General features: G+C 46.0%; 1 long non-coding RNA gene across 1 annotated transcript in view; it reads left to right on the forward strand.

Annotated features, from left to right (window-relative positions):
- Nucleotides 1-15,238, forward strand: part of LOC114815182 — a 33,720-nt gene extending 18,482 nt beyond the window's left edge. The window contains exons 2-3 of the long non-coding RNA XR_003762962.1: nt 1,798-1,883; nt 14,699-15,238. This is a non-coding gene — a long non-coding RNA (uncharacterized LOC114815182). The remainder of the gene's footprint in view (nt 1-1,797; nt 1,884-14,698) is intronic.
- Nucleotides 15,239-15,247: the final 9 nt, after the last annotated feature.

Here is a 15,247-nt window from a genome sequence, read left to right on the forward strand (position 1 = left end):
TTCATTCATTCATTTAATAGTATTTATTGAGTGTTTACTATGTGCAGAGCACCGTGCTAAGCGCTTGGAATGTACAATTTGGCGACAGATAGAGACAATCCCTGCCCAATGACGGGTTTACAGTCTAATCGGGGGAGTCAGACGGACAAAAACAAGACAACATAATCACAATAAATAGAATCAAGGGGATGCACACCTCAATAACAAAATAAATTGGGTAATAGACTCCTGCCTTCAGGACATCTCCACGTGGATGACCTCCCGCTACCTAAAACTCAACAAGTCTAAGACTGAGCTCCTTATCTTCCCTCCAAATCCTGTCCTTTCCTGACTTTCTCGTCACTGTGGACCTCACTACCATCCTTTTTCATCTCACAAGCCTGCAACCTTGGCATCATCCTTGACTCCGCGCTCTCATTCACCCCACATATCCAATCCATCACCAAAACCTTCTGGTCTCACCTTGACAACATCGCCAAGATCCACCCTTTCCTCTCCATCTGAACCACTACCTTGTTAGTACAGTCACTCGTCGTATCCTGACTGGATGACTGCATCAGCAACCTTTCTAATCTCCCACCCTCCTGTCTTTCCCCACTTCAGTCTATACTTCACTCTGCCGCCCGGATTATCTTTCTACAGAAACGTTCTGGCCATGTCACCCCCCTCCTCAAAAATTTCCAGTGGTTGCCTATCATCCTTCATATCAAGCAAAAGCTCCTCACTACTGGCTTCAAAGCTGTCCCTCACCTGCCCCCTCCTACCTCACCTCCTTTCTCTCCTTCTAGAGCCCAGACCGCACGCTCCGCTCCTCTACTGCTAACTTCCTCACTGTGCTTCCTTCTCTCCTGTCCCACCGTTGACCCCTGGCCCACGTCCTACCACTGACCTGAAATGCCCTCCCTCTTCACATCCACCAAACTAGCACTCTTCCCCCTTCAAAGCCCTACTGAAAGCTCACCTCCTCCAGGAGGCCTTCCCAGACTGAGCCCCCCTTTTCCTATGCTCCTTCTCTGCTCCCCATTGTCCCTACTCACTCCCTCTGCTCTACCCACCTCCCCCCCCCACACCACCTGTGTATATAAGTATATATTTATTATTCTATTTATTTTATTAATGATGTGTATACATCTATAATTCTATTTAGTTATTTCAATTCTATTGTTGCCTGTCTACTTTATTTTGTTGTCTGCCCCTTTCTAGACTGTGAGCCCGTTGTTGGGTAGAGATTGCCTCTATCTGTTGCCCTATTGTACTTTCCAAGCGCTTAGTACAGTTCTCTGCACACAGTAAGCGCTCAATAAATACGATTGAATGAATGAATGAACCCATGACCTTCTGACTCCAGACCATGCTCTATCCACTAAGCCACACTACTAACCCATCAGCCCACCAACCCCTCAGGAATTGACTCTCAGGGGTATCGCAAGAGGCTCCAGCACAGGTGCAGGCCCTGAGGCAAATGGAGAAGAGAACTGAGCACACCTGAAGAAGAGATCTTTCTCCTGCCTGGGTTGATGAAGCTAATTAAAGACTCATTTTTTTTCCACACGGCTCTGTCTCCCAGAAAGGGAGCTTGGACTAAATCAAACCATCTAGCTCCTGTGGCTTTTACCCTGGACCGCATCAGGGAGTGTCCGGGGCCTATCAGGGACTTAGTCTGTCCAGCCGATGTCGACGGGAGTCGAGTCCTGAAGGGCTCCTTACTGTTTTGGCTGCAGCTAAATCACTTAGCTTTCCAGGGTCAGTAGCTCCCAGGGAAACAGAAGTTACTCCTGTCTGCCTTCTCCTTCACAGCAACACCATGTGGAAACTGATAGAATATGGAAAAGGCCCCAGTCTGGGAGTTTTCTAACTTCCACTGACCTGCTGCGTGACCTTGGGTGAGTTGCTTTTTTTTTTCTTTGTGTCCTCATCTGTAAATGGGGTTTAAGGTGTGATTCCCATGTGGGACTATGTCCAGTATGCCTATTTTGTCTCTACCCTAAGGTGCTATACAGTGCTTGGCAGAGAGTAGTGCTTAACAAATGGTACTATATTATATATTATAATTATAAATATAGCATTATATAGTATTATTAATTACTATGGTTTGGCTTCTCCTTGGTTCCGACCCCTCAGGGGACTTCCTGTGTCCACTCCAGGTATACTAGCCAAAGCAGGCAATGGTGATTCACCTTTCCCAAGGCCTCTTCCCAGAGCTGGGTATCATGGGAGACTGTGAAAAAGGGAAGCCGTGTGGCCTAGTGGAAAGAATCTGGGCCTGGAAGGCAGAGGACCTGAGGTCTAATCCCAGTTCCACCAGGTACCTGCTGTGGAACTTGGACAAGATACTTAACTTCTCTGTGCCTCAGTTCCTTCATCTGTAAAATGGGGATTCAACACCTGTTCTCCCTCCCTCCTTGTGAGGGACAAGGACTGTGTCTAATCTGATTATCTTGCATTTTATTTTATTGTATTTCATCTTGTATTATCTTGAGGAGCTGCGTGGCCTAGTAGAGTTCGGGCCTGGGAGTCAGAAGGACCTGGGTTCTAATCCTGGCTCCACCATGTGTCTGCTATGTGACTTTGGGCAAGTCTATTCACTTATCCGTGCCTCAGTTACCTCATCTGTAAAATGGGGATTAGGACTGTGGGATCCATGGGAACAGGGACTGTGTCCAACCTGATTTGCTTGTATCCACCCCAGTGCTAAGTACAGTGACTGACACATAGTAAGTGCTTAACAAATGCCACAATTATTATGATTGTTGTTGTTTTTTCCATGGTACTTGTCACATAGTAAACACTTACATTCTGCAGTTATTATGATTAGTTGGGTAGTTACCTCTTAACTGTGGGACAGTGAGGAGCCCCAGGAGGGGATTTATGGTGTATTCTTTCAAGGAGCTTGGAAGTTAACTGTGAGTTCAGGTTTGCCACAGCCCGTCTGAAGTCTCTTTTGAAACAGAGCCTGAGAGTCTTCCAGGAAACCAAGAAAAATATGACTTTCTCACTACTTCTTCCCGCTGTGATGGAAAGACTGGAGGAGGCTGATTGTGGATGTCATTTCAAAGAGGGTTTTGATTTTTTTCCCCAAGTGGCTCATGACTTATTTATACCTCAGTTTGAGGCTGGAGTCCAGTTGTTCCATCCGAAGCTGACCTCTCAAAATGGCCACATGGCCTAGTGGATAGATCACGGGCCTGGGAGTCAGAAGGACCTGGGTTCTAATTCTGGCTCTGCCATTTGTCTGCTGTGTGACTTTGGCAGATGAGTTGAGTTTTCTGGATCTCAATTACTTCATCTGTAAAATAGAGATTAAGAATGTCAGCCCCATATGGGACAGGAACTGTATCCAACCTGATTACCTTGTATCTTTCCCAGAGCTTAGTTCAGTGCCTGGCACATAGTAAGAGTTGAGACTGTCATTGGACAGGGATTGTCTTTCTGTTGCTGAATGGTACATTCTAAGCACTTAGTACAGTGCTCTGCACATAGTAAGTGCTCAATAAATACTATTGAATGAATGAATAAGAGTTTAACAAATACCACCATTATTATTCTTCTTGTCCTTCACTTCTGATGGCATATCAGCCTTTACGCCTGTCTCGTCTTTTATCCCTGGTAACATCAGCAAAGGACCAGTGGCTGGAGTCTCTTAAACAATATTGATTAAAGTTCAAAAAACGAGGGTTGAGGATGACAGGGTTCAGGTGGGGAAGGTCTGAAAGAGGCAGTGTGTGGTGGTTGGATTTTTTTCAACAGGCCTGTTTTGCTGAGTTGTTCTTGGAAACTCAGATGACGTATTTCCTCCCTCTGTGTTACTGTGTGCATGGCTTAATAGATAGAGCCTGGGCCCGGGAGTCGGAAGGACCTGGGTTCTAATCCCAGCTCTTCCAGTTGTCTGCTGTGTGACCTGGGGCAAGTCATTTCACTTCTCTGGGCCTCAGTTACCCCATCTGTAAAATGGGGATTAAGAGTGTGAGCCCGATGTGGGACAGGGACTGTGGCAAGCCCAGTTACCTTGTATCTACCCCAGCATTTAGAACAGTGGTTGGCATATAATAAATGCTTAAGAAATGCTATAATACTCCTCTCAAAGGCTTAGTTCAGTGCTCAGCACACAGGTGCCCAAAGACTTAGTCCAGTGCTCTGCACACAAGTGCTAAACGCTGTGGCTTGTGTGGCCACATAAAACTCTTAGGGCTCTAGTTTCCACATTTAATAATAATAATAATAATGATGTTTGTATTTGTTAAGCGCTTACTATGTGCAGAGCACTGTTCTAAGCGCTGGGGTAGACATAGGGGAATCAGGTTGTCCTACATGGGGCTCACAGTCTTAATCCCCATTTTACAGATGAGGTAACTGAGGCCCAGAGAAGTGAAGTGACTTGCCCACAGACACACAGCTGACATGTGGCAGAGCTGGGATTCGAACTCATGACTTCTGACTCCAAAGCCCGGGCTCTTTCCACTGAGCCACGCTGCTTCTTCACATGCCTATTGTCTGGATAAATTAGTCACAGTCAATCATGTTGATTGAGCCCTTAGTCTTTTCAGATCACTGGGCGAGACCAATATAACAAACACATTCCATTCCACTGCCCATAATGAGCTCATGAGAAGCTTTAAACTTCTCTGAGAGGAAAAACTCTAAGAAATTCAAGAAAATCAATTAATGCTATTTATTGGGGGCTTACTGCGTGAGGAGCTGTGTACTACTACAGAGTCGGAAGTCAGGTTTCCTGTCCACAATGAGCTTACAGCCTAAAAGGGGAGACAGACATTATAATAACTTGCAAATGTGTACATGAGTGAATAAAGGGTGTGAATACTTTTTCCGTCTTGTGCCCGAGCTGTCTCCTGCTTACATCCTTGTATCTCCTCCAGCTTTTACTCTCTAAATTTTGTCTCCTTCTCTGGGGAACTTGTCTCATGTTGCTGTTGAATTCTAGCAGCGTGGCTCAGTGGAAAGAGCCTGGGCTTCGGAGTCAGAGGTCATGGGTTCGACTCCCGGCTCTGCCGCTTGTCAGCTGTGTGACTTTGGGCAAGTCACTTAACTTCTCTGTGCCTCAGTTACCTCATCTGTAAAATGGGGATTTAGACTGTGAGCCCCATGTGGAACAACCTGATTACCCTGTATCTACCCCAGCGCTTAGAACAGTGCTCTGCACATAGTAAGCGCTTAACAAATACCAACATTATTATAGTTGCCTGTGCTCAATAAATATGCTTGATTGACACATGTCCCCAAATGTACTGAAGTTCTATGGGGTGAGAGACAACTGCTTGATGCAGTAGGGAGGGCAAATGGGGTGGGGAAATGAGGTCAGTTAGGGATTCCCTCAGTTATTGTTCCAACTTCCCTCTCTGCCTCGATCTCGCCCGTCTTGCCACCAACCCCTCGTCCACGGTCTGCCTCTAGCCTAGAACACCCTCCCTCCTAGTATCGGACAGACAGTGACTCTCCCCATCTTTGAAGCCTTATTTTTGAAGCATACATCCTCCAAGAACCTTTCCCTGACACAGCCCTCCTTTCCTCCTCTTCCACTCCTTGACTTGCTCCCTTTATTCAACTGCCCTCGCAGTCCCACAGCACTTATGTCCAAAGCTGAAATTTAGTTAATGTCTATATCCCTCTTCCCCTCCCCTCCCTCCCCCCCCCAGCCTCATTGTGGGCCGGGAATGTCTGTTTATTCCTATTTGTACTCTCCCGAGAAGAAGCGTGGCTCAGTGGAAAGAGCCCGGGCTTGGGAGTCAGATCATGGGTTCGAATCCCAGCTTTGCCACTTGTCAGCTGTGTGACTGTGGGCAAGTCACTTCACTTCTCTGTGCCTCAGGTTACCTCAGCTGTAAAATGGGGATTAACTGTGAGCCTCACGTGGGACAACCTGATTACCCTGTATCTACCCCAGTGCTTAGAACAGTGCTCTGCACATAGTAAGCGCTTAACAAATACCAACATTTACTTATTTTTTACACTGCACACAGTAATGCTCAATAAATATGATTGAATGAATCGCTATATCACCAACAATCACAAGTCTAAATTGAATCAGGAAGGACTTGCGAACAGAAAAGAGTGACCTGAGGAGGAAATGCCCAGCAACTGAAAAGCACAACTCAAAAGATCCAAAAAGATTTTTTCGAGGAAGAGAGAACTAGTTTGTAATCCCCATTTTCCCAGTGAAGATACTGAGCCACGAAGAAGTGAAGTGACTTGCATAAGGTCACAAAGCAGGTCAATGGCAGAATCAGAATTAGAACCCAAGTCTCCTGTCTCTGAATCCTGTGCTATTTCTATTGTCACCTTATACAGCTCACTCACCCTCTCTCCTGACCTCCCATCTAAGATCAGGTTAAGAGATTTGCTCTCCCTCTCTCTGAAATAAGACCCCTTAGTGACAAGAATTCTGTATTTTTTATCTTGTATTATAATAATGATAACTGTGATATTTAAGTACTTACTATGGGCCGGGCACTGTACTAAGTGTAGGGGTAGGTATGACCAAATCAGGTCTAGACTGAAAGCTCGCTTGGGGCAGGGAATATGTCTGTTATGGCTTAGTGGGAAGAGCCCAGGTTTGGGAGTCAAAGGTCGTGAATTCTAATCCCACCTCCGCCATTTATCAGCTGTGTGACTGTGGGCAACTCACTCAACTTCTCTGTGCCTCAGTGACCTCATCTGTAAAATGGGGATATGACTGTGAGACCCAAAAGGGACATCCTGATTACTTTTTATCTACCCCAGAATTTAGAACAGGGCTTGGCACATATTAAGCACTTAACAAACACCACCATCATTATTATTATTACTCTCCCAAGAGTTTAGTACACTGCTCTGCACATAGAAAGTGCTCAACAAATGCAATTGAATGAATGACAAGTCTGACTCAGTCCCTGTCCCACATGTGGCTCACAGTCTTAATCCCCATTTTATAGATAAAGTAACTGAGGCACAGAGAATTGGCTCGACTTGCCCGAGGTCACTCAGTAGACATGTGGCGGAGTCAGGACTAGATCCCGGGTCCTCCTGACTCCCAGGCCCGTGTTCTGCCTAGTTTGCTATGCCGGTTCCTTAATTCAGTTTTTTGACAGAGAGTAAATTCTTAATAAATGTAGTAATTATTTAATTTCAGGGGCCCTTGGGGTGTTAATCTGAAGCTGTCTATAAAATGTAATTGACTGAGCTTCACTTGGAAACATTCAGACATGTTTAATGTCCTTAAAGAGCATGCTTTTCTGTGTGAGTTAAAGCAAGAATTTGCCAAATTCTAGAGACAGCAAGAGCTGTGTCTGGGAGCTTTAAAATGCCAAAGATTTGTCATTAGCAGGGATCCGACTCCCCTTCCTTGCTGGCTGGGCATTTATTAATCAGAGTGATTTTTATGTAGAGCCTTTGATTTCAGCTACCCAGGGTGCTGAAGAAACTCTTCCAGATTTTGTTCATTTGTCACTCTGTGGGGATATCTCTGGCCCTACTCTGCTGACAGCCAACATTACTTGGATTTCTGTCCCCGGAAACTGTGGGCCCAGAGAAAACCCACCATTTCTCAAGCTCTTTAATCGGTCCTCCTCCTCACCGGCTCCCTGGAGGCAAGGGGATGGGCTTGACCCCCTTTCAAGGTTCCTTCGAAGCTCAGGATCCTTTCATTCATTCAGTTGTATTTATTGAGTGCTTACTGTGTGCAGAGCACTACACTGAGCACTTGGGAGAGTACAGCAATAAGCAGACACAATCCCGGCCCACAAGGAGCTTAGACGGGGAGACAGACATCAATACAAATAGATAAAATAAGAGAGATGGACATGAGTGCTTTGGGGCTAGGGGGTGAAGAGCAAAGGGAGCAAGTGAGGGTGACCAGAAGGGAGTGGGGAATAAGGAAAGGTGGAGCTTAAACTGGGAAGGCCTCTTGGAGGAGATGTGCCTTCAATAAGACTTTGAAGGTGGGGAGAGTCATTGTCTTTCAGATTTGAGGAGGGAAGGCTTTCAATGCCAGAGGCAGGACATGGCACACCTCCTCCCAGAGGCCTTCCCAGACTAAGCTCCACCATTCCTCATCTCCCACTCTCTTCCCACTTGAATGCCGGTGTCATCCTTGACTCGTCTCTCTCGTTCACCCCACACATCCTATCCGTTACCAAGACCTGCCAGTTTCACCTCTACGATATCGCCAAGATCTGCCCTTTCCTCTCCACCCAAACGGCTACCTTACTGCTACGGGCTCTCATTATATCCCGGCTAGACTACTGTGTCGGCCTTCTCTCTGACCTCCCTTCCTCCTCTCTCGCCCCGTTCCAGTCTACTTTTCACTCCGCTGCCCGGCTCATCTTCCTGCAGAAACAATCTGGGCCTGTCACTCCCCTTCTTAAACAACTCCAGTGGTTGCCTATCGACCTCCGCTCCAAACAAAAACTCCTCACTCTAGGCTTCGAGGCTCTACATCACCTCGCCCCTTCCTACCTCTCCTCCCTTCTCTCTTTCTACCACCCACCCCGCACGCTCCGCTCGTCCGCCGCCCACCTCCTCGCCGTCCCTCGGTCTCTCCCCTCCCGCCGTCGACCCCCGGGCCACATCCTCCCGCGGTCCCGGAACGCCCTCCCTCCTCACCTCCGCCAAACTCATTCTCTTCCCCTCTTCAAAACCCTACTTAAAACTCACCTCCTCCGAGAGCCCTTCCCAGACTGAGCTCCCCTTCTCCCTCTACTCCCTCTACCACCCCCCCTTCACCTCTCCGCAGCTAAACCCTCTTTTCCCCCTTTCCCTCTGCTCCTCCCCCTCTCCCTTCCCCTCCCCTCAGCACTGTACTCGTCCACTCAACTGTATATATTTCCATTACCCTATTTATTTTGTTAATGAGATGTACATCGCCTCGATTCTATTTAGTCGCCATTGTTTTTACGAGATGTTCTTCCCCTCGACTCTATTTATTGCCATTGTTCTCGTCTGTCCGTCTCCCCCGATTAGACCGTAAGGCCGTCAAACGGCAGGGACTGTCTCTATCTGTTGCCGACTTGTTCATTCCAAGCGCTTAGTACAGTGCTCTGCACATAGTAAGCGCTCAATAAATACTACTATTGAATGAATGAAGAATGGGTCTGGGAAACCACTTTCATTTTTCTGTTGTGTGTTGCCTTGGGCAAATTGGGCAAATTCATTCATTCAATAGTATTTATTGAGCGCTTAGTTCAGAGCACTGTACTAAGCGCTTGGAATGTACAAATCGGTAACAGAGACAGTCCCTGCCCTTTGACGGGTTTACGGTCTAATCGGGGGAGACAGACAGGCAAGAACAATGGCAATAAATAGAATCAAGGGGAAGAACATTTCAGTAATGCAATAGCAAATAAATAGAATCAAGAGCAAATAAATAGAATCAACTTCACTTCTCTGTGCCTCAGTTACCTCACCTGTAAAATGGGGATTGAGAGTGTGAGTCCCATGTGGGACAGGGACTGTGTCCAAGCCAATTTGCTTGTATCTACTCAAGCGCTTAGTACGGTGCCTGGCATATAGTAAGCACTTAAATACCATTATTATTATTATTATTATTATTAAACACTCTGAATTGATTCCCTTTAGACCCAAGAGTTTCTCTTCAGATCTAACAATAATAATTATGGTATTTAAGTGGTTACTAGATTCCAGACACTGTACTAAGCGTTTGGGTAGATACAAGCAAATTGGGTTGGACACAGTAAGCAGGGTAAGCATGCAGAGTTGACTTTTCCATAACGAACAGTTCATCAGGAAGAAAGTGTGACATTCATTCAATCATTTATTGAGCACTTACTGTATGCAGACCACTGTAATAAGCACTTGGGTGAGTACAATATAACAGACACAGTCCCAGCCCACAACGAACTTACAGTCTAGAGGAGGAGTGTAGGAAACGACATGGCCTAAAGGACAGAGCCTGGGCTTGGAAGTCAGAGGACCTGGGTACTAATCCAGCAGCGTGACTCATCGGCAAGAGCCCGGGTTTGGGAGTCAGAGGTCATGAGTTTGAATCCCGGCTCTGCCACTTGTCAGCTGTGTGACTGTGGGCAAGTCACTTAACTTCTCTGTGCCACAGTTACCTCATTTGTAAAATGGGGATTAACTGCGAGCCTCACGTAGGCCAACCTGATTACCTTGTATCTACCCCAGCGCTTAGAACAGTGCTCTGCACATAGTAAGCGCTTAACAAATACCAACGTTATTATTATCCCTGCTCAGCCACATGACCGCTGTGTGACCGCAGGCAAGTCACTTCACTTCTCTGTGCCTCAGTGACCTCATCTGTAAAATGTGGACTAAATCATCTTCCCACTGACTTGAACTGTAAGCCCCATGAACGACAAGGAACTGCTCTGACCTGATTTTCTTGTATCTACCCCAGATCTTAGTATCATGTGTGGCACATATTAAGTGCTCAACAAGTACCATAAAAAACCCCTAAATTATAGAACACAGTGTGTATTTATGTGGTTGGCAAGCAAAGGCGGCACCTGTCACTGACTGTAAGTGTGTCACGGAGTGATGGGTCGGTGAGAAGCCACAAGAGGCGAAATGCAAATTATATCACCGTAGATTCCTACATTTTAAGCCACTAAATGGAAGCTCTTTTTCTAACAGAAGGTATAGCTTCCTGACGTCCTGATCCTATTTATTCTCCTAGAAATATGTGGGGCTAATGATCTGCTGCTCCTCATTAATAATTCTCTTTTTTAAAGGGATCAGTTAAGCGCTTACTAAATTCTGGGCACTGTTCAAAGCACTGGGATAAATAAAAGCTAATAATAACTATGGTATTTTTTAAGGACTTACAATGTGCCAAGCACTGTACTAAGTCTTGGGTGGATACAAGCAGATCAGGTTGGATGCGGTCCCTGTTCCACGTAGGGCTCACAGTGTCAATCCCCATTTTACAGATGAGGTAACTGAGGTCCATAAAAGGAAAGCGACTTGCCCAAGGCCACAGAGCAGACAAGTGACAGAGCCGGGATTAGAACCCATGATCTTTGGACTCCCAGGCCCAAGCTCTATCCACTATGCCACGCTGTTTCCTGTTGGACATAGTCCCTGTCCCCCATGAAGCTCACAGATTTAATCCCCATTTTAGAGATCTGGTAACTGAGGCCCAGAGAAGTGAAGTGACTTTACCAAGTTAATACAACAGACAAACAGCAGAGCTGGGATTAGAACCCAGGTCATTCATTCATTCAATCATCTTTATTCAGTGCTTTCTGTGTGCAGAGCACTGTACTAAGTAATAATAATGATAATGTTGGTATTTGTTAAGCGCTCACTATGTGCAAAGCACTGTTCTAAGCGCTGGGGTAGATACAGGGTCATCAGGTTGTCCCACTTGAGGCTCACAGTCTTCATCCCCATTTTGCAGATGAGGTAACTGAGGCACAGAGAAGTTAAGTGACTCGCCCACAATCACACAGCTGACAGGGTCAGAGCCGGGATTGGAACCCATGACCTCTGACTCCCAAGCCCGGGCTCTTTCCACTGAGCCATGCTGCTTCCCAGCTTCCCAAGTACTTGGGAGAGTACAATACAACAATAAACAGATATATTCCCTGCCACAACAAGTTTACAGTCTAGAGGGAGAGAGACATACATGAATGCAAATATAAATTACCGATATGTACACAAGTGTTGTATGCCTGGGATGAAGGAAGGAAGGAAAAAAGGAGCAAGTCAGGGTGATGCAGAAGGGAGTGGGAGAAGATGAAAGGAAGGTTTAGTTAGGGAAGTCCTCTTGGAGGAGATGTCCCTTCAATAGGGCTTTGAAAGCGGGGAGAGTCACTGTCTATCGGATTTGAGGAGGGAGGGCGTTCCAGGCCAGAGGCAGAACGTGGGCCAGGGGTTGGCGGCAAGACAGACCAGATCAAGGGACAGTGAGAAGGTTAGCATTAGAGGAGCAAAGTGTGTGGAATGGGTTGTAGGAGAGTCGCAAGGTGAGGTAGAAGGGGCCAGGGTGGTAGAGTGTTTTAAAGCCAATGGTGAGGAGTTTTTGTTTGTGGTGGTGGATGGGCAAACATTAAAGTTTTTGAGGAGCGGGGTGTCATGTCCTGAATAATTGTGACTGCATTTACAGTTTGTCTGAATTTTTAATTGTTATACTTTTTTGTAAAAAAGAAGCAACTGATTACTTTGAGGTACTTCTAACCTTTGGCAAGGGTACTATCATCCTATGCTAATGAGAAGAATCTGAATATTTCCAGAAACCATAGGAGAAAATAGAGCTGTTTCAAAAACAGTAGTAAGTTTTATCCCATAAAAGACAATGGCTGAAAATAAAAAAGATCCCAGCCTAAGAAAATACCTTCTTAGTAAATACCCTTTGGCTCTGAGAAATTCACATTCAAATTTGGCTCTGAGAAGTTATAGATCTGCATACATATATGGTCACTCATAATATACATTTTGAGGTTTGTCAAACATGTAACAAAGAAAATACTTATAGAAAATAGTATTTTGGAAAGCAGCAAATTTTCTAAAAGTTGCTGCTTTCCAAAAGACTATTTTCTATAAGCATAAATGTCCAATTAGCTAAAGATCTTTATTAATGGGAGTGGCAACAGCGGGGGGGGGGGGTTGTGATGGTGCTCTGTACTGTAATGATACATAATACAATTTACATTTTTTACTAACAACTGGACACAAATGTTTGTATATAGTAGTTAGGGCTACCCCTGGCAATGGAATATTAAAATATGAGGCAAAGGGTACTTATGTAAGTAGAGAAGCAGCGTGGCTCAGTGGAAAAGAGCACGGGCTTTGGAGTCAGAGGTCATGGGTTCGAACCCCGGCTCTGCCACTTGTCAGCTGTGTGACTTTGGGCAAGTCACTTCACTTCTCGGTGCCTCAGTTCCCTCATCTGTAAAATGGGGATGAAGACTGTGAGCCCCACGTGGGACAACCTGATTCCTCTGTGTCTACCCCAGCGCTTAGAACAGTGCTCGGCACATAGTAAGCGCTTAACAAATACCAACATTATTATTATCTTTCTACAGAAATGCTCTGGACATGTCACTCCCCTCTGCAAAAATCTTCAGTTGTTGCCTATCAACCTTCACGTGAGGCAAAAAGTCCTCACTTTTGGCTTCAAAGCTGTCCATCACCTTGCCCCCTCCTACCTCACCTCCTTTCTCTCCTTCTACAGCCCAGCCCGCACACTCCACTCCTTGGCCGCTAGCTTCCTCACTGAGCCTTGTTCTCTCCTGTCCTGCCATCGACCCCTGGGCCACGTCCTCCCGCTGTCCTGGAATGCCCTCCCTCCTCACATCCACCAAACTACCTCTCTTCCCTTCTTCAAAGCCCTACTGAGAGTTCACTTCCTCCAGGAGGCCTTCCCAGACTGAGCCCTCCCTTTCCCTCTGCTCCTCCTCCTCTCACCACAGCGCTTGTGTATATTTGTATATATTATTACTCCATTTTATTAATGATACGTATATATCTATGATTCTATTTATCTACTTTGTTGGTATTGATGCTTGTCTCCTTGTTTTGTTTTGCTGCCCGTCTCCCCCTTTTAGACTGGCAGGGATTGTCTCTGTTGCCGAATTGTACATTCCAAGCGCTTGATACAGTCCTCTGCACATAGGAAAAACTCAATAAATACGATTGAATAAATGTTTTTTGTTGAAAAATCATCTGGGCATCAGAGTGAAGAATGGACTGTATTAGTGAAAAACAGGAGGCTGGGAGATCGACAGGGAAGCTGATGAAGTAACACCGGCAGGAGAGGATGAATGATTGTATTAATGTCGTAGCAGGTTGGATGGAGAGGAAAGGGTGGAATTTTGCAACGTTGTGAAGGTGGGACCGGCAGGATTTAGTGATGGATTGAATGTGTGTGTCAAGCTCGTGTTCTATCCATTAGGTCTCACTGCTCCTCTGCGTGGAAGGAGCTGCTCTAGACTGTAAGCTTGTTGTGGGCAGGGAATATTTCCGTGTATTGTTGTAATATACTCTCCAACTGCTTAGTTCAGTGCTCTACACAGAGTGCTCAAATATCCTGGCTGTTCCACTTGTAATAATAAAAACAATAATGTTGGTATTTGTTAAGCGCTTACTATGTGCCGAGCACTGTTCTAAGCGCTGAGGTAGATACAGGGTAATCAGGTTGTCCCATGTGGGGCTCACACACTGTTTTTTTAATCCCCATTTTACAGATGAGGTAACTGAGGCACCGAGAAGTTAAGTGACGCCCAAAGTCACACAGCTGACAGGTGGCGGAGCCAGGATTAGAACCCATGACCTCTGACTCCTAAGCCCGTGCTCTGTCCACTTTGCCACGATGCTTCTGTGCTGCGTGACTTTGGGAAATCACTTCACTTCTCACGTCTCAGTTACTTCATCTGTAAAATGGGGATTAAGACTCAGTCCCACGTGGGACAACCTGCTAACCTTGTATCTACCCCAACGCTTAGAACAGTGCCTGGCACATAGTAAGCACTTATCACATGCCATCATCATGATTATTATTATTATTATATGATTGATGTGGAAGTGCGCCCATCACAAATTATGATGGTGCCAGAGTGACAGGGGAGTGAGATTTTAATTGGCTAAATGGAAGCACTCTTTCTATCAACTGTTCTCTCTTCCTGCCCTCCGGATCCTATTCAATCTCCTGGAAATGTGTGGTGTTAACGATCTACTGCTCCTCATTAATAATTACTAACTGTGCTGAATAACATCCCGCCTTCCTCAGAGCCCCTGAGCGATGATGTCCAGCTCTCTGAGCTCTACCCACCTGTCCCTCCATCTAATGGCCCAGTCCACAGTGGACATCCCAAGAAGTGGCCATCTGTCCTCTCTGCCTAACGGGAAGAAATGTTTTGAGCTGCAGCCTGAAGAATTCAGAGACAAGGAGAATGGGGTGACCCTGAGCATTCGACACCAGAATGGGGAATGGAGGGAGATTGAGAGCTTCTTTGAACTCATGACTCTGCTGCCCGGATCATTTATCAACAATAACATTCAGTTCATGTCTCTCCATTCCTTCAAAACCTCTAATAGCGGCCATCCACCTCTGCAGCCAACAGAAATTCCGTACCATCAACTTTAAGGCATTCAATCAACTCACCCCACCTTACCTCACCTCACTAAGTCTTCTACTAGTCCATCCTGCCCAGTCTGCTTCTCTCCCCCCAACTTACTCGCTGTGCCCCGATCACATCTATCTGGTCACCGACCCCTTTCCCACATCCTCCCCCTAGCCTGGAACTCCATCCCCCCTGTATGTCTCCACCTTCAGAGC

Source organism: Ornithorhynchus anatinus, chromosome 1 (genome assembly GCF_004115215.2).
Source record: "Ornithorhynchus anatinus isolate Pmale09 chromosome 1, mOrnAna1.pri.v4, whole genome shotgun sequence".
Lineage (NCBI taxonomy): Eukaryota > Metazoa > Chordata > Mammalia > Monotremata > Ornithorhynchidae > Ornithorhynchus > Ornithorhynchus anatinus.